Consider the following 18,580-nt stretch of genomic DNA (forward strand, 5'->3'; position numbering starts at 1 on the left):
TTCTTCTATTGACCACCAGATTTATCTGCAGATGTAACTGGAAACATTACAGAAAACCTAAATTCACTTGAAACATTAAGTTCCCCAATCATATTGTCATCATCAGCTGAAACTTTATAATCATCTAATGATCAATTGGGAAAATTGCAGTTTTGTAAGTGATGGGCATGGCAAGATGTACTGCAAAACATTACTAAATGCATTCTCTGAGAACTACCTAGAAAAGATTTTTAGACAGTCTACTCATCGTGGAAGTATATTGTATCTAACAGCAACAAATAGATGTGACCTCTTTGAGGATGTCCACATACAAACTGTTATTGGTGGAGACTGTTGTAGCAACAGTGATTACTAAAGTACAAAGGCAACAAGTAGAAGGATTTATATTTTAGCAAACTAGATAACGAAGCAGTAGTATCATATCTCAAAATAAGGAACTTTAAACATTTTGCTCTTAAGAGGAAAATACAGAAGAACTGTGCCTCAGGTTTACAAGAATAGTTGACCATGCACTTGATAGATATGTGCCTAGTAGAATAATTCATCATGGGAGGGCCCCTCCATGGTACATAATCACTGTAAATAATCTTGTACCCAAGCAATAAAGGCTGCTGTGTAATAGCATAGCAGGTGTAAAACAAAGCATAAGGTTATATATAGTGAGATGCTAAATGAATTGGGTTTGGCTGTCAAGAGGGCAATTGTGTGCGGTCTTCTCCAATGACCACCATACTAGAATATTTTCAAAGGATTTCTCACAAAATCCACACAAATTCTGGTCATTCATAAATGCTGATATTGGTACCCAAGTTTGTGTCCAGACACTCAAGGACAAGACAGAGAATGAAAATGAGGGCAGTAAAGCAAAAGCAGACCCACTGAACTTTGTTTAAAAACGTTCCTTTACAAATAAAAATTTGTAAGTATCGCCCCAGTTTAATTCCCTGCATGAACAAATGATACAGATATCAGTGGTGTTTAGAGACAGCTGAAATGGCTAAAATTTAACAAATCTCCAGGATCCAATGGAATACCTATCATATTTCATACCAAATTTGTGGCCAGTTTATCACCTTTTTTAACTGTAATCTATCCTAGAGCCCTCAAACAAAAAACCGTACCAATAAATTGGAAGAAAGCACAGGTCACATCTGTCTATAAGTAGGGTAACAGAAGTGACCCACAAAACTATTGCCCATAATAACCTTGACATCTGTTTCTTGTAGAATATTAGAACATATTCTGAGCTCCAACATAATGAGGCACCTCAAACAGAATGACCTCCTCCATGCGAACCAGGATCGAATCCACAAACATTAATCATGTGAAATCCAACTCTCATCTTTCTCACGACATCCTGAAAACCATTGACAAAAGCAGTCTGACAGATGCAATATTTCGCAGTTTCCAAAAAAATTTGACTCAGTACCACATCAGCACTTATTATGAAAATGATATAATGAAAAGGGTAGTTGCTACTCATTGTATAGAGGAGATGACGAGTTGCAGAAAGGCACAACAAGAAGACTCTCGGAAAGTTAGCTCTGAGCCAGCAAGGCCTTTGTCAAAAATAGACAATCACAAACACAAACACACACACACACACACACACACACACACACACACACACACGTGCATGCGCACAAGCAATGCACACACACATGACCACAGTCTCTGGCAGCTGGAACCAGATGATCATACAGGCTATCCAGCAAAATTTGTTATTGGACTGAAGGCTTTTTGATATGGAGGTTGTGGCATGTTAACACAGCATCACTGACAGATGTAGAATTAATTTTCGATGTCCCCCAGGGAAGTGTATTGTGAGCCTTGTTGTTCATTTTGTATATTATGACCTTGCACATAATATTTATTAATAGTTACCTCAGACTTTTTGCTTATAATGCAGCTGTCTATACTGAAGTACTGTCTGAAAAAAGCTACACAAATGTTCATTTGGATCTTGATGAGATTCCAAAGAGGTGCAAATATTGGCAACCTGGTTTAAAAGTTCAAAAATGTAAAATTGTGCATTTCACAATAAAAGTAGTATCCTGTAACTACAGTATCAATAAAACACAAATGAAAATGGCCAATTCATACAAATACTTGGCTTTAACACTTTGTATGGGTGTGATTTGGAACAGTCACATACGGTCAGTTGTAAGTAAAGTACATGGCAGACTGTGGTTTATTGGTATAAATGTAATAAGTCTACAAAGGAGATTGCTTACAAAGCACTCATGTGACCCATCCTAGATTGCTGCCCATGTGTAAGGGACCCGTATCAAATAGAATTAACAGGGGACACTGAACAATGGAAAATCCAGTATGGAATGTAAAAATGTCATGAAAAGGAAAGTTGCCACTCACCATGTAGCAGAGATGTCGAGTCGCAGATAGGCACAACAAAAAGACTGTGACATATAAAGCTTTTGGCCAGGAAGATCTTTGTCACACACACACACACACACACACACACACACACACACACACACACAACTGTAGTCTCAGGCAACTGAGGCCACACTGCGAGCAGCAGCACCAGTGCATGACAGTAGTAGTGACGGGAGAGGGGGGGATCGGGTACGAAGAGGTTGGGACGGAGGGGGAGATGGTGTGCAGACAGTGAAGTGCTGCAGGTTAAACGGAGGGCAGGCGAGAGATGGGTAGGGAGGGGGGGGGGGAGGGGGGGGGGGAGGTAGGTAGCAGCAGAAAGGGAGAGAAGTAAAAAGACTGGGTGTGATGGTGGAATGAAGGCTGTGTAGTGTTCTGGAAAGGGAACAGGGAAGGGGCTGGATGGATGAGGACAATGACTGGTTGAGGCCAGGAGGGTTACAGGAATGTAGGATATATTGTAGCCAAAGTTCCCACCTGTGCAATTCGGAAAAGCAGGTGTTGGTGGGAAGGATCTATATGGAACAGGTTGTGAAGCAGTCATTGAAACGAAGAGTGTCATGTTTGGCAGTGTGCTCAGCAACAGGGTGGTCCATTTGTTTCTTGGCCACAGTTTGTCAGTGGCCATTCATATGAACAGACAGCTTGTTGGTTGTCACACCCACATAGATTGCAGCACAGTGGTTGCAGATTAGCTTATAGATCACATGACTGGTTTCACAGGTAGCCCCATCTTCAATGGAACAGGCGATGCTTGTGACCGGACTGGAGTGAGAGGTGGTGGGAGGATGTATGGGACAGGTCTTGCATAGGTTTATCACAGGGGTAAGAGCCATGAGGTACGGGGGGTGGGAGCAGGGTTTGTGCAAGACAGATGAGTATACTGCGCAGGTTCAGTTGAGAGCGGAATACCAGTGTGAGAGAGGTGGGAAGGATAGTGGGCAGGACATTTCTCATTTCAGGACACGACAAGAGGTAGTCAAAACCGTGGCAGAGAAGGTTCTGGAGGAATGTGAATAGGGTGTCCTCTGCCATGATCCAGATTGCTAGATGGCATCAATGAATCTGAACCAGATGAGGTATTTATGATTCTGGGTGTTTAGGAAGGTTTCCTCTAGATGAACCATGAATACATGGGCATAGGATGGTGCCATGCTGGTACCCATGCCCATACCCCAGATTAGTTTGTAGGAAATGCCTTCAAAGGAGAAGGAATTGTGATTGAGGAAATAGTTGGTCATGGTGACTATTCCTGGGTAGTACTGAGTTACGAGAGGAATACTCCTCTGTGGCCAGACGGTGGGACTTTGGGAGTTGGTGAGAGACTGGAAAGATAAGGCAGCACTAGAGATTTGTTTTTGTACAAGGATGGGAGGATAATTACGATCAGTGAAGGCTTCAGTGAGACCCTCAGTATATTTCGAGAGGAATCACTCATCACTGCAGATGTGATGACCATGGAATGGATTTCTTGGTATGGAACAGGTGGCAGCTGTCGAAGTGGAGGTATTGCTGGTGATTAGCAGGTTTTATATGATCGGAGGTACTGATGTAGCCATCTTTGAGTTGGAGGTCAACATCTAGGAAGGTGGCTTGTTGGGTTGAGTAGGACCACTTGAAGCAAACTGGGGAGAAGTTGTTGAGGTTCTGGAGGAATGTGAATAGGGTGTCCTCTCCCTCGATCCAGATTGCTAGATGTCATCAATGAATCTGAACCAGGTGAGGTATTTATGATTCTGGGTGTTTAGGAAGGTTTCCTCTAGATGAACCATGAATACATGGGCATAGGATGGTGCCATGCTGGTACCCATGCCCATACCCCAGATTTGTTTGTAGGAAATGCCTTCAAAGGAGAAGGAATTGTGATTGAGGATATAGTTGGTCATGGTGACTAGGAAAGAGGTTATTGGTTTATCATCTGTCAGGCATTGGGAATGGTAGTGTTCAATAGTGGCAAGGTCATGGGCATTAGAGTTGTTAGTGTAAATGGAGGAGGCATCAATAGTGATAAGCAGGGCACCGTGTGGTAAAGCGACAAGAATTGTGGAGAGCCAGCGGAGGAAATTGTTGGTATCTTTTATATAGGATAGGTTCCGGGTAATAGATTGAAGGTGTTGGTCTACGAGAGCAGAGATTCTCCTAGTGGGAGCACACTAAGCGGCCACAATGGGGCATCCTGGGTGGTTGGGTTTATGGACTTTAGAAAGCAGTAGAAGGAAGGAGTGTGTGGAGTGGCAGGGGTGAGCAGAGAAACAGATGCCAAGGAGAGGTTCTTGGATGGGCCTAAGGATTTGAGGAGTGACTGGAGATCCTGCCGGATTTCTGGAACAGGGTCACTGTGGCACGGTTTGTAGGTGGAAGTATCTGAGAGCTGGCAGAGTCCTTCTGCCATGTAAACCTTGCAGTTCAAAAACAGCAGTGGTGAAGTCATAGTCTACAGGTCAGATTATAGCACTGGGGATCAGTTTTTAGATGGTGGACTGCATTTCTTTTGGCGGATGTAAGGTTAGTTTGCATGTTGGGGGATTTGGGGAGTGATGGTGAGGAAAGGTTGAAGGATTGGGGCAGAGGGGGTGGATCACAGTTGGATCGAGGAGTGAACTGAGTTAGATAGATTTCAACATTGGTCTGCCTTGTCTTGTTTGCTGTGTGGTCCTGATGCTGATTTTGACAGACATGAATTGCTGTGTTTTGCTTAGGACATGAACCAGCAGCACACCCTCGATGAGTTTGCCATTAGAGCAGGGACCCGTTCCCTCACAGGGTATTGTCTATGGTGAGGTAGAGATTGCCTGAACATTCACCCAAAGACGTGGACTCAGAGTAGTGCACTTAATGTAATGGACAGAATCATTTTGTTAGCAACGGATGATGCAGCAAGTTGGGTGGTTGTTCCTCCTGCACTCTGCACTCATGTATTGCAGTTCCTCCACAATGCACAATGGGGAACGTGCCAAATGAAAGCAAGTGCTGGGTCATGTGTACTGGCCAGGCATAGATGCCATCACTGAATACACAGTCCACTATGGCTACACCTGTGTGTATAACCAGTCAGCCCAAGCACAGCAATTTCACTCATAGCCTCGTCCTGAGCACCCACGGCAAAGAGTACATGTAGATCTGCTGGACCTTTCCAGGGAGTGGCATGGCTGTTGGTCACTGACACCCTTTCTAATTTCCTGTATGTAGTACAGATGTCTGCAACATCCTCCGGGGCCACGGTCAGGGTCTTACGTACTATCTTTTTTAAAGAAGGAGCCGAGCTACATAGGTTTCTGAAAACAGACCACAATTGTATGGCTTTGGCACTTTGGGATTTTTTTGCCTGACCACCAGCATCCAGTTTGGAAGCCAATCATTTGGTCAGGATGTTCAAGTTGCAGGTGAAAAAATCCGAATGGCGATAAACTCAATTGATGCACTCACCAGCTCCCTGGCCATGTAATAGTCCATAACTGTCAATGGACATAGCCTGGCTGAGATTTTCCACAGGCGTCAACCATGTTTCCTGTTTGGCCACCTGCATCCGGCGGCATGGCCTCCACGGCCCAACCCCCCCTTTATCATCATGATGGTGCTCACACCTGGGTCACATGTTTGGCTGAAATCCCAAGTGGATCTATGGCATTGTGATTGTCATTAGGTGGCAAAACACATTCAAGGTGATGGTCCTCCAGGAGCAGCTGGTCCGTCACCACAATCGACTCTGTCCACAGCCTCACATTCCTCTGTCCCTCCTGCTGGTACTGCCTGTTCCAAACAATCACAGGACCATGCATGTTCTTGGATGACAACATGTTGGTGCTAGCCCCGTCACACAAGAAGGCCACTTCCCCATAGGAAGACCTGAGATGTGCCCCAGAGGTCATTACTTAATCCATGCGGATTGTGCCTCCATTCTGGATGTTGAGGATGTGATGCTCGAGCGACTGGCGGGGATTCTGGTTTCGTGGTCAGCAAAGGTCAGGCCATTTCTAGCCCTAAGTGCTGATTGAAGGGGAGAGGGGTTTTGTACCCAACAGTGATTCAGATACATTGTTCAGCACTGACATGGACATGTCAGAGGTACTAAGGCTGTGAGCAGTGGCTGGGGCTTGCCATCGTAAGGCAAGACAGTGCTGACACACGCACGTCATGTGGCTCCACCCGATGACAACAGTTTGCCGCTGTGCTTGTGACCCGGGCTCGCAGCGTGACCATTCCTTGCTGTACCTTGTAGCTGTTGACATCATGCCACTGCACAGCTGAGCTGACTTAGTTTGTTTCCGATGTCGAGTATATACTGATTCAGAATTGTTATATTGTTACACCGGCTTTGCTATGCCCCAGACTTGTTAGTGCTTCGTTCACTTCCTGAACTTAAGTCTACTATGGACTTATAGGAACACATGTTCATTTCCCTGTAGCTCAGTGTACTGGCTGGAGCAAGCGATGATAAACAGTTTCTAATCACACCAAGCAGAATAGAAAATATACGACGTACAAGGATGGCTGATACATGAGAAGACAGATACACTACGTACCTAAGTTTAAAAAAATTGCCTCATGGCTCGTATGCATGCTAGATGGCAGGACTGTGACTGCACTCTACAAGATGACGGCAATGACAGAGAAGAGTTTTTGTGTGTCAGAATATGAGAAGTGGTAATCACTTATGAGTGTTCAGCTTGCATTTCTACACAAATGTGGAAAACCTGCACCTGGTCACCAGAGCATTTTGCACAGGTTTTGCTAGTTTCACAATACTAGTTGTCCAGTAAAGAGAAAAACATGGAGCAACCTTGTGTCTCAAATGAAGTCATGGAGCACACGACACATTGTGAGAATGCAGAGGTGAATGTCTTCTGTGCTGTGTCCCAGACAAAGGTGTACGGTCCCTTTTTCTTCATCAGCTGACGATGACAGATTCTGTGTATCTGGGTATGTTGCAGTTGTGGTTGTTGCCACAACTGACTGCTGACTACTCAATTTTCATCTTTCAACAGGACAGTGCTCTGCCTCACTGGAGCACAACTGTCTGCACCTTTCTCAACAAAGGACTGCCACATCACTGACAGGGCACACCAGTCTTGTGATATTCCTCTGTTTGCATGTCCCCCGCCCTGTCACCAGATCTCATGCCATGCAACTTCTTCCTGTGGGATTATGTTATAGACAAGGTATATGTACCCCAAATGCCAATGATACTGCAAAAAATGTAGGAACGATTCACTACTGCTGTGACAGACTTTGATAGAAACATGCCAGTGAAGATAATTGGATTGCCATCTGAATATATACTGGTTGACCAAGGGCATACACACTGAAAATTTGTAGAATGTACCAGAACTCTGGTAAGCATGTCTATCTTTGCACGAACTATCTGTCTTTGTACTCCATTCACCTGTAAATAGACAGAGCTTTGAAACCTGAAGAAAAATTTAGGCTAACCCTGTGTTATACTTATGAATGCTACTTACATTTTTGAACTGTGACTGACTATTGACAACACACTCCATATAGGACTAAATGTACTGTGTGGCTGTTGTCACCATGCCGAACTGTTTAAAGAGCTGTCTACAAAGGGTTCTAGAGTAGACACCACATATTACCAATACTATACATTTCTGTACAACAAACACTTTCTTTTTCAATGAGGAGTTACTCCAGAACATAATGCCACAAGACTTTAGTGAATGAAAATAGGAAAAGTATGTTAAATTTTTGACATTTTCATCTCCAAAGTCTGATATTATTCATATGAAGAAGTTGCAGAGCTTAGACATTTAAGATGATCTGTAACATGTGACTTCCAGTTCAGGTTCTTATTAATACAAACACCTAAAAATTTAGAGGTTAGACATTTAAGATGACCTGTAACGTGTGACTTTCAGTCCACATTCTTACCCATATAAACACCTAAGGATTTAGAATATTCTGTTTTTCATTTACTGATTTAACCTCGCACATTATTTCTAATGCTATGGTCAGGCCGTATGCAGCACAGAATTACATGTACCATGTTTCATACAAATACAGTACATTTGCAGAGAATCAGTTATTAATTTACAAAAAAAATTTAGTCATATTTTCAAAAGTTACTCCACTGGGACTGAATATAATATCTACATTGTCAGCAAAGAGGACCATCTTTTTCCTCCTTGGATGTTTTTGGATCATTTCTATAACAAGAACAAGGATGGAGACCCAATATCAACCCCTGTGGTACACCTGTTGTCATTATTCCCCATTTTGGAGTTGCTGTTTCATTGTGTATACACCATAGATTTCTTAAAACAATACTCAGCATCCGTTCAGTTATATTGGACAGCATTTGTATTTAATAATGTTAGTGAATTTATGATAAACTGTACAATTCACAACCACAATATTACAAACAAAAATATTTTCTACATAGATTATTCTTCCTCGTCTAGGGGCCTAAATGTAGCATTATATTCTGCTACAAAAGTCTGTAACAAGCTACAGACTTTTGGCAGGAAACTGAAAATCTCAATATTAAAAAATGAAGTATACCTCACTTGCCACTCCTCGTGCAATTTACTAGAATATTTGGAGTTATGGATGTAAATTCCAAAAAACACCAAAGATTATACAAGAGATGTTCATAAATTAACCTCTAACTGACTATTAAAAGTAAACATATGCTTCTAGCTTCTTTCTACTTGGTGGTTGGAAGAGGAGACTTCGTAAATCACGTTGTGTCAGTTGTGTTAAACAGCATGTAAGCACCAAGTGATTGAAAAGGGTCGTGTTACTTCATCTCCTGCAAGTTGCATGGTATGTTCTGTCATTTCCTTCTTGCCAGCAGAGGAATCAAAGCCACTGAGATTCATCACCGATTGTGTTGTTTATATGGAGATGGGGTTAATGGGTGATAGTTTTATGAGGGAACGGTGCAAGAAAATTCAAGGCAAGGTATACAGATGCGCGTGGCACAAGTGATTGACAAACACAGTCGGAAGTTAGTGATGAAGTTGTGCAATATGTAGATGGAATTGTGCATGCAAGATGTAGGTTCACAATTTTCAAATTTTATGACAATGCACCTCAGATTCCATGGGCAACTCTCTTTAACACTGTTTCACAGGGGTTAGGTTGTCATAAGTTTTGCACACGGTGGGTACTAATATGTCTAACCAATGTTCACACAACTGAATGAATGGATTTGGCCTTCACATTCCTTCAATGCCGCCATGAAGAGGGGAATGAATTTCTGAATGGAATCATGACTAGGGATAAGATATGGATGCAACATATGAAACTGAAACTAAGAAACAGTCTACACTGGGGATGCACACTTATTATCACAACAAGCCATAAGAATTCAAGCAGATGTAGTCGAACCCCAAAATGACTGTTACAGTTTTCGGCAAGAGTAATACTTGAGAGACTTATGGCACTCTTATGAAACTCTGAAGGTCCATCCAAAATAAATAGCACAGGATGATTACCAAAATACTCATTCTTCTTCTCGACAATGCACAACCCCACACTGTGAACTGAGGGAAAGAAAAACACAGACCTTTTGTATGGGTGATTTTTCAGTGTCCTTTCTATAGACTGGACTTGGTATCAAACAACTTTCATTTCTTCCTCTAGATGAAGGCCTGGCTGGCTTTCAGCCCTTCATGGTCAATGATGAGCTCAATGATGCTGTCAACAACTGATTGAAGCATCAGGTGGCACAATTCTTTGATGAACATATAAAGAAGTTGATGTCACAGAACAACAAACATTTGAGTTTGGGTGGCGACTATGTGGAGAAATAATGCCAACATATAAGTACATAGTGTATATAAAACTTTATCACTTTTTTATTTTCTTATAGCCTGTAGCCCATTGGAAGTTAATTTATGAAAAGCCCTCATTTTAAACAGACCTTGATTTTGTCAACATATAGTCAACTGTGTATAGTTACATAAATGTCTTGTTTGAAGTATTAGATAAAAGCTGTAGCTGAATAGTAAAACAGTAGTAGTAGTGGTTTTTTTCTCAAAACAGCTGTTTTTCTTTTATATATAAAACACCTGGAGTCATATGCACCCAACTCAAAACTATAGAACACAAACACATAGACAAGGGAAACGACTATATGTCAGTCCCAATGGACAATAGGAGACAGCTAAAAAAGGCACGTGGAAAAAGGGATAAAAAACAGCATACAAAAATGGTGGTCCAAAACTAAAAATTAAATGGCCTTCACCATATTGCTTCGGTGGATAAAAAGGAAAACACAATCGACCGCCCATGCGTCATTTGCTGAAATTGCTGGTAAGTCAGTAAATCAGACGGCAAACCCAAACTGGAACGTTAATTGGAAAAAAAAGAGCATCTGTAGGAGGTGGCGGACAGTTAAAATTTGGGTGCAATGCATACAAAGTGGTGAGGCAGCACCACTGAGCAAATGCGATAGCTAAAAAGGCAGTGCCCAATATGCAGCCGAGTTAAAATAATCTCCTCCCAGCGGGAGGGCCGAGAGGCGGTCGTTCAAGGCACCAGGAGAGGCTTAGTATGCCTAAGCTTATTCCCATGAAGGGAGGACCATTGGTGATGCCAAAGGGACACCACCTCCTGACAAACGGCAACACAGAGATCTTCAGACGGCATATAGGTACTCATGAGCTGAGGTACAAGGACTGCAGTCTTGGCAGCAGCATCAGCAGCCTCGTTTCCTGGCAGACCGACATGACCAGGAACCCACAGAAACATAGCATTGGCTCCACCAAGAGTGAGCAAGTGACAGTTTTCCTGGACCCGTTGCACTAAGGAATGAGCAGTGTACATCACACAGAGACTTTGGAGGGCACTGAGTGAGTCTGAGCAGAGGACACAATTGGGAAGGCTGTGTCGCCGGATGTACTCTGTGGCCTGATACAAGGCGAAAAGCTCGGCTGTAAATACTGAGAAGTGTGCCGGAAGCCAATATCGAAAGACACGGGCGCCAATGACGAAGGCACATAAAAAACCCATGGTCAGTCTGAGAGCCATCAGTATATACAAAGGTACTATCGCTAAGTTGCAAGTGAAGGTCATGAAACTGAAGGTGATAGACTGAAGCTGGAGTACTGCCCTTAGGAAGCGAATGAAGGCCAAGGTTAACATGGGCTGCTTCACAAAGCCAAGGTGGTGAAGAGTTCACACCCACTGGGAAAGTTGCAGGTAGCGTGAAGTTAAGCCGCCATAGCAAGTGGTGAAAGTGGACTCCAGGAGGTAACAGAGAAGAGGGACAAGCCCCATACTGACAATGAAAGGAATCATCAAAGAAGGGTGTATAGGAGGGTGGCCACACATGGCAGACAAACGGCATGCATACCTGCTGAGGAGAAAGTCACAGTGGTAGGACAGTGGTAGTTCAGCAGCTTCAGCATACAGACTCTCAACTGGGTTGGTGCAAAGGCGCCCATGGCCAAACGGATGGCATGATGATAGTGTTGAGACGGCGTAAAAGAGATGGGCATGCAGATGCATAAACAAAGCACCCATAGTCAAATTTCGAACAGACAAGGGACCAGTACAACAGGAGGAGGGTGGTTCGATTGGCACCCCCAAGAAGTACCATTGAGGACATGTAGGGCATTGAGGGACTGTATTCAGCGGGTTGCCAGGTAAGAGAAATGGGAGGACAAAGGGAGTCTCCTATCGAGCATGAGCCCCAGGAATTTCGTTGTGTCAATGAAAGGAAGAGCAACAGGCCCAAGATGTAGAGATAGTGGGAGAAACCATTTGCGCTGCAAGAAATTCATACAGACAGATTTGTTAGCGGAAAAGCGAAAGCCATTGGCAATGCTCCAGGAGTAAAGACACTCAAGACAGTGCTGAAGACGCCGCTCAGTGAGACAGGTCCATGGAGAACTGCAATAGATGGCAAAATCATTGACAAAAAGGGAGCCGGAGATATCCAGTGGGAGACAGGCCGTTATAGGGTTAATGGTGATAGCAAAGAGGATGATGCTCAGGACAGAACCCTGAGGCACACCATTTTCCTGAATAAAGGTGTCCGACAAGGCAGAACCCACATGCACATTGAAAACTCGGTCTTATAAAAATGCCCGAAGAAAGCAGGGCAGGTGCCCACCGAAGTCCCACATGTAAAGAGTACGGAGGATACTAGTTCTCCAGCAGGTGTCATAGGCCTTCTCCAAATTGAAAAACACGGTCACAGTCTGGAATTTCTGCAGAAAACCATTCATGACATGGGTGGACAAGGTAAAGAGATGGTCAATTGCAGAACTCCACACTCGAAATCCAAACTGTGCATTCGTGAGTAAATGGCAAGACTCGAGCCACCACACCAGCCGGGCATGAATCATATGTTCCATCACCTTGCAAATGCAGCTAGTAAGAGAGATGGGGGGTAGCTAGAAGAAAGGTTTCTGTCCTTACTGGGCTTAGGTACAGGTATGACAGTGGTTTCAGCCAGCATCCAGGAAATTTGCCCTCATCCCAGATGCGGTTGTAGGTGTTAAGCAGAAAGTGCTTGCTCACAAGAGAGAGGTGCTGCAACATCTGAATGTGGATGGCGTCTGGCCCTGGGACGGAGGACCGGGATGAACTGAGAGCATGATCTAACTCCCTCATAGTGAAGGCAGCATTGTAGCACTCACAATTTGGAGAAGAGAAGGGTATTGCCCAAGCCTCCTCCACTTGTTTCCGATAGATGAAGGCAGGGTGATATTGGGAAGAGCTCGAAACTTCCGCAAAATGGCGGCCCAAGGTGCTGGAGATAGCAAAAGGATCCACAATGACATCAGCACCTACTGTCAGACCGGAAATGGGGGAATGGATCTTGGTTCCAGAGAGCCATCAGAGGTTGGCGCACATGGCAGAGGAAGGTGTGGAACTGTTAAAAGAACTAGTGAATGAAATCTAACTAGCTTTTTTTGCTGTCTCGAAGAACTCGATGACACTTTGCACGCATCTGTTTATAATGAATGCAGTTATCCAGCATAGGGTGGTGGTTAAAAATGCAGAGAGCACGTCTCTGTGCACGAATTGCATCACAGAATGCCTCATTCCACCAAGGGACTGGGACACGATGTGGTAAAGAGGAAGTGGGAGGAATGGACCGTTCTGCAACAGTAAGGATAATATTGGTGAGTTAGTCTACTTGGTCATCACAGCTAGGGAAATCTTGTTCTGCAAAGGTCACCAGGAAGGAGTACAGCTACCAGTCAGCCTTAGTAAGCTTCCATTTGGGCATGCAGGTAGATGGGGCAGGAGTCAGCAGATGGAGAGCACACGGGAAATGGTCACTCAAGTAGGCATCAGAAAGAACAGACCATGCAAGATGATGGGCAAGCTGGGCAGTACAAAAGGACAGGTCCAAATGGGAATAGGTGTGTGAGGTGTCAGAAAGGAAAGTGGGTGTTCAGTGTTAAGGCAGAAGAGGTTCAGTTGGTTAAGAAGGTTAGCCAAGAGGGCACCTCTCTGGCAGGTCCTGGGAGAACCCCAAAGGGGATTGTGCGCATTAAAGTCACCGAGTAGCAAAAAGGGGGGAGGTAGCTGCCCAATAAGCTGAAAGAAGTCTGCCCTGGTGACATCGAAGGACAGAGGTACATAAACGATACAGAGGAAGAAAGTCAGGTGGGAAAGGAGAAGCTGAACGGTAACAGCTTGAAGATGGGTAGTCAAGGAGATGGGTTGACTACAAAGGTCATCCCGTATGAGCAGCATGACGCCTCTATAAGAAGGGATGCTGACCTCAAGTGGAAAGTCAAAATGAATCGGTAAGTAGTGTGGAAGCTCAAAGTGGTCTTGAGGGCGCAATTTCGTTTCCTGAAGGGAGAGTACAAGAGGAATGCGATGCTAGGAGCACCCGTAAATCCTCTTTGTGGGACCGAAGGCCGCAAATGTTCCATTGGAGGACAGTCATGAGGAGGAAGAGACGTAGGGGTGTCAACTCGGTGGCCGCCGAGGGACAGCCGGTGTAGAGTCGCTACTACAGGCACAGAAGCAGGAGGATCCTGCTCCACGGGGTCCACAGAAGCATCGGCGTGCTTGTGCCTTTGGTCTGTGGAGTCCAACACTGAAAAACAGTTGGTGGTGCACACCAGCGAGACAGAAGCCGGCTGGGCTAAGTGACCACATAGGGACAACGTCAAGCAGGATCTTCGAGTCGGTGAAGGAGAAGACCCTTTGTCTTTAGCAAACTTCTTTGAGCCCTTCTGGTTAGAGGAACAGTTGGGTGTTGTTTGGCTGGAGGGACAGAGGAAGTCTTCTTGGGAGTACTCCTTCTATCCTTTCCTGCCTGCTGGTTGTGTAGTGGGTAGCTGCGCCCCTTTAGGTGAGAGTTTAACGGTTTGTTGCTCAGCGGCACGGGGGACAGCGATGCTACCTTGACACTGGGCGACTTCACAACCTCGGAGCCAAATTTGAGATCGCATGTCTGTGTGGCTAAGTCCTTCATGGAGCGAGCGGTAACAAGAACAGAACTATAGGTGCCAGATGGGAGAAAACAGAGTTTGCGACTAGCCAGTAACTTGCGAGCTACTGGGTAAGGCACTTTTTCCATTTCCTGAAACTCTTGAACAGCCCGCTCATCTAGATACATGGGACAATCCCAGGAGGAGGTGGCATGGCCACCACTGCAGTTGATACAGCAAGGAGAAGGAGGTGGACATTCGCCCTCGTGTGCATCCCTGCCACAGGTTACGCATTTGGCTGAGTGTCAACAAGATGTTCGAGTGTGGTTGAAATGATGATACTGGTAGCAGCGCATCGGACCCGGAATGTAAGCTCAGACTGTGATGATTTCATAGCCTGCTTTAATCTTGGACGGCAGCACCACCCTATCAAAGGTGAGGAAAAGAGTGTGGGTGGGCACCAAGGAGGAATCGACCTTTTTCATTACACAATGGATAGCAGTGATACCCTGCTCAGAGAGGTAAGAGTGTATTTCAGCCTTGGTTAGACCATCAAGCAGCCTGGTGTAAATTACATTACAGGAAGAATTCAAAGTTCTATGTGCCTCGACACGAACAGGGTAGCCATGAAGAAGCGAGGCAGCAAGCAGTTGTGCTTGAGAATCAGAAGCTGTCTCCAAAAGCAAAGTGCCATTCCGTAAATGAGAGCAGAATTTCACATGGCCAGCAATGGCATCAACACCTTTCTGAATAATAAATGGATTGACCATGGCGAAGGACTGACCGTCTTCAGTACATGATACCACAAGGAACTTCAGTGCAGCAGGAAGGGTCTTCGAATCAGTAGCCTCATTATGTTTACATTTCGTCAATGTCGATGGAGAGATGATTGACTCATCGTGAAGAAATCCCCAACGATTGCCAGCATCTCTGATGGCACGCTCCTTCGAACTGGGGGCCCCCTTCAAAAGGGGGCGCACTCGCCTTAGGTGATTGTTCACACCTCAAGTCACACCTCCCTAACCCCTGATGTAGGGACCAATTGGCAATTTGGGAAGGTTACAGCTCAGGCAATCACCCCTCCCTGGGCCTGGCCTGTACCAAGGGGTATGGGCGAACCCTACCTGTCGAACCGGGGCTGCGAATTATACATTACACAGTCACCTTTTAAGCGTGAGACATGTGGGCCGGTCTTCAGGAGTGCACAGGAAGGAAGAAGAAAAAAAGAGGATCCTGAAAACGCCGAAGTGGAGGAATGAGAGGAGAAGGGAAACAAAGAAAGGAAAAGGGAGCCAAATAGAATGTTGAGACTGTTCGCAGGTCAGCGACAGAATGCAGAACATTCCCAATAATACCTCAGACATGTTCCCCAAGGGAGGAGAAAAAGAATAGCAAGAGGATAGACATTAGCAAGGAAGGGGAAAAGTGCTGCAAACGCTGGGGCTCCATGGTAGCCAAGTACAAATCCGCCAAAGAGTGGTGAGCCCCCTGGTGGGGCTCTTAATATATGTAAGCATACATAAACTTAAATATTTTTAGATGTCTTGATCAGGCTGTTTCGTCTCAAAGTGCTTGTATGCAGATTGCAGCTAAACATACAAAATGTAATTTGGAATTAATTCCCTAATTATCAGTATTAGTAGATTAGCAATAGAATCTGTTGTTAGTATACCTCAGAGAAAAAGCCTGCTTTTGATTCTACTTGATCTTCAATTTATAGATTAAATGTTTTAGTAAACCAAATGGATATGCAAATAGAAGCACAAGATGTATCAATATGCATAACACCACACTATCAGTGAGGGTGGCATGGCAGGCAAGCTGCTGATATCAAGGGCAGTCAAGTGGAATTTTGTAGTAAGTCCATCCGGCCAATGGATCGCTGTGCTTTTCATTCCTGCTACTCTCCAACTCTGCCTCTACAAAGTGAACTACAACTGCCGCTCCTGTTTACCTGGTCTGGATTGGACTTGTGTCTGCTGTGTTTTCCGATTTATTGTGTGAGAAGCATAATGGGTCTCCTATCTGTACTCAGAAAGCTGGTACAACATTGCCATAAAGGGCTTCTATTTGACGAGCATGTGATTTCCATTGCTGCAATATTTCTTTGGAATTGTGTTTAATACAATAATTGCAATATGCATGCACAACGAATTATTCGTGCTTGGATTTGTATTAATTCCAATCAAGGAATATTACTGTTTTGTTTTTGTGGACTAATGGAAAATTTAATCTGTTGTTATATAGTAATAATTTCGTGTTCAATGAATGTTTGTTAGCTCTAGAGTAAAGGTTTACAATACATGCCTTCTTTATTTCTTGATATTTAAGTTACAGAAGAACATAAAACACTAAAATTGATGAATAACAATAAGGAAAATTTGAATTTGCAACGTGTACCAAGACACAGTAGCTGACTGCTTGCAATCCATTTTAATGCCAGTCCAGCAGTAAGACATTGCATAAATGATGAATGATGAACAAGACAAAAAAAATGTTCAAAAATAAAATGGTTGTCTTCTAGAGAAAGACTTCCTTCTATAATTCATGGTCTATGATGGTTCATAATTTTAAAGTCTTCTCTTTTATATTTGTATTTCACATTCATCTTTAATAAACTTATCCTTAAACATTATCCCAACCAAAAGGTTTAGCACTGCTGTCTACTATGTGCCACTGCAACTTATCTTTTAACAGCAGTTTGGAGTCCAAAAGATTTAAGGATTTTTATTAATGAGGCTATTTGCTGCTTCACACTTAATATTTAATATGTGTGTGTTCTGACAGTAAAAATATGTGATACATTACTCCAATAATGTCCTTTGAAAGACCACCATGGACATTACAGCAACATGAATGGTGGTGTTTAGTTCAACACAATACATGAATACTTCATACTTAAGTTCCCCTGTGATGTATTGAAACAAGGTGGAGCCTATCTCATCATGCAGTTTTCTTGCTAACAAGTTTTCATGCCACTGAAGCATCACAGTTTTTAAAAATGAGAGCATAAAGCCATGACTACTTTTTGTAGAAAGTCACTTGATTCTGGACAACAGGCATTTGCAGACATTAACTGAAATCAGATGTCACTGTCTTTCTTGATGCATTACTTTCTATCAACTCCTTATCAACCATGTTTGTAAGTTTGTGATGGTGGGAAGGTTTTTTTCTTTGTTGGATGACAGTTTAATTTGTAATGGTATTTTGTTGCAAGTGCCTATGTATCAATTTTAAGTTCACTGGTAGTCAGCTTCATCTTATGAAATTTACAACAGAACTGTCTATAAGAGAAAGTGTGGTATAATTATCAGATTCTTTACACTTATTTCAATACTGATATCTCATTTGGAAAATAATAATTTATTTCCACAATTTATGCTGGAATGGTGGTTTTCACATTCAGGGGCTTTAAGTGCTGACTTACACGCAATCTCCTATTGTTTTGGTGTTTCATTGCCTTTTCAGTGAGACATTCTGCAGAGTTGTCTGACCATTCATAATTTTTAACTGTTTCCACTGTGTATTTCCTTACAAGACTAATTAAAGAAAACCACAGTGACCCTCTAGCTAACTGACTCTCATTCCTTCCGAGCACCTGCCAGTCTTCCACGAACAACATGTATTTTCACTACAATTTTCCTCTATTCTTACTCGGGCACTGTAGTCACAGAAAACATAGTACGGTTGGTATTACCACAGGTACACCTACTAAAAGTGTGTCATTGCTACACCGTCCCTTTAGCTCTTCTACAGTGACATTTCAAGTATTGGATAGGTGGTCACAGTTCAGTGATGACAGACGGTATGTGCATGTG

General features: G+C 43.6%; 1 protein-coding gene across 2 annotated transcripts in view; it reads right to left on the reverse strand.

The window, feature by feature from the left end:
* Positions 1 to 18,580, reverse strand: part of LOC126481638 (protein tramtrack, alpha isoform) — a 307,056-nt gene that overhangs the window by 76,604 nt on the left and 211,872 nt on the right. The window lies entirely within an intron of this gene.

The sequence above is a fragment of the Schistocerca serialis genome, chromosome 5 (genome assembly GCF_023864345.2).
Source record: "Schistocerca serialis cubense isolate TAMUIC-IGC-003099 chromosome 5, iqSchSeri2.2, whole genome shotgun sequence".
Classification (NCBI taxonomy): domain Eukaryota; kingdom Metazoa; phylum Arthropoda; class Insecta; order Orthoptera; family Acrididae; genus Schistocerca; species Schistocerca serialis.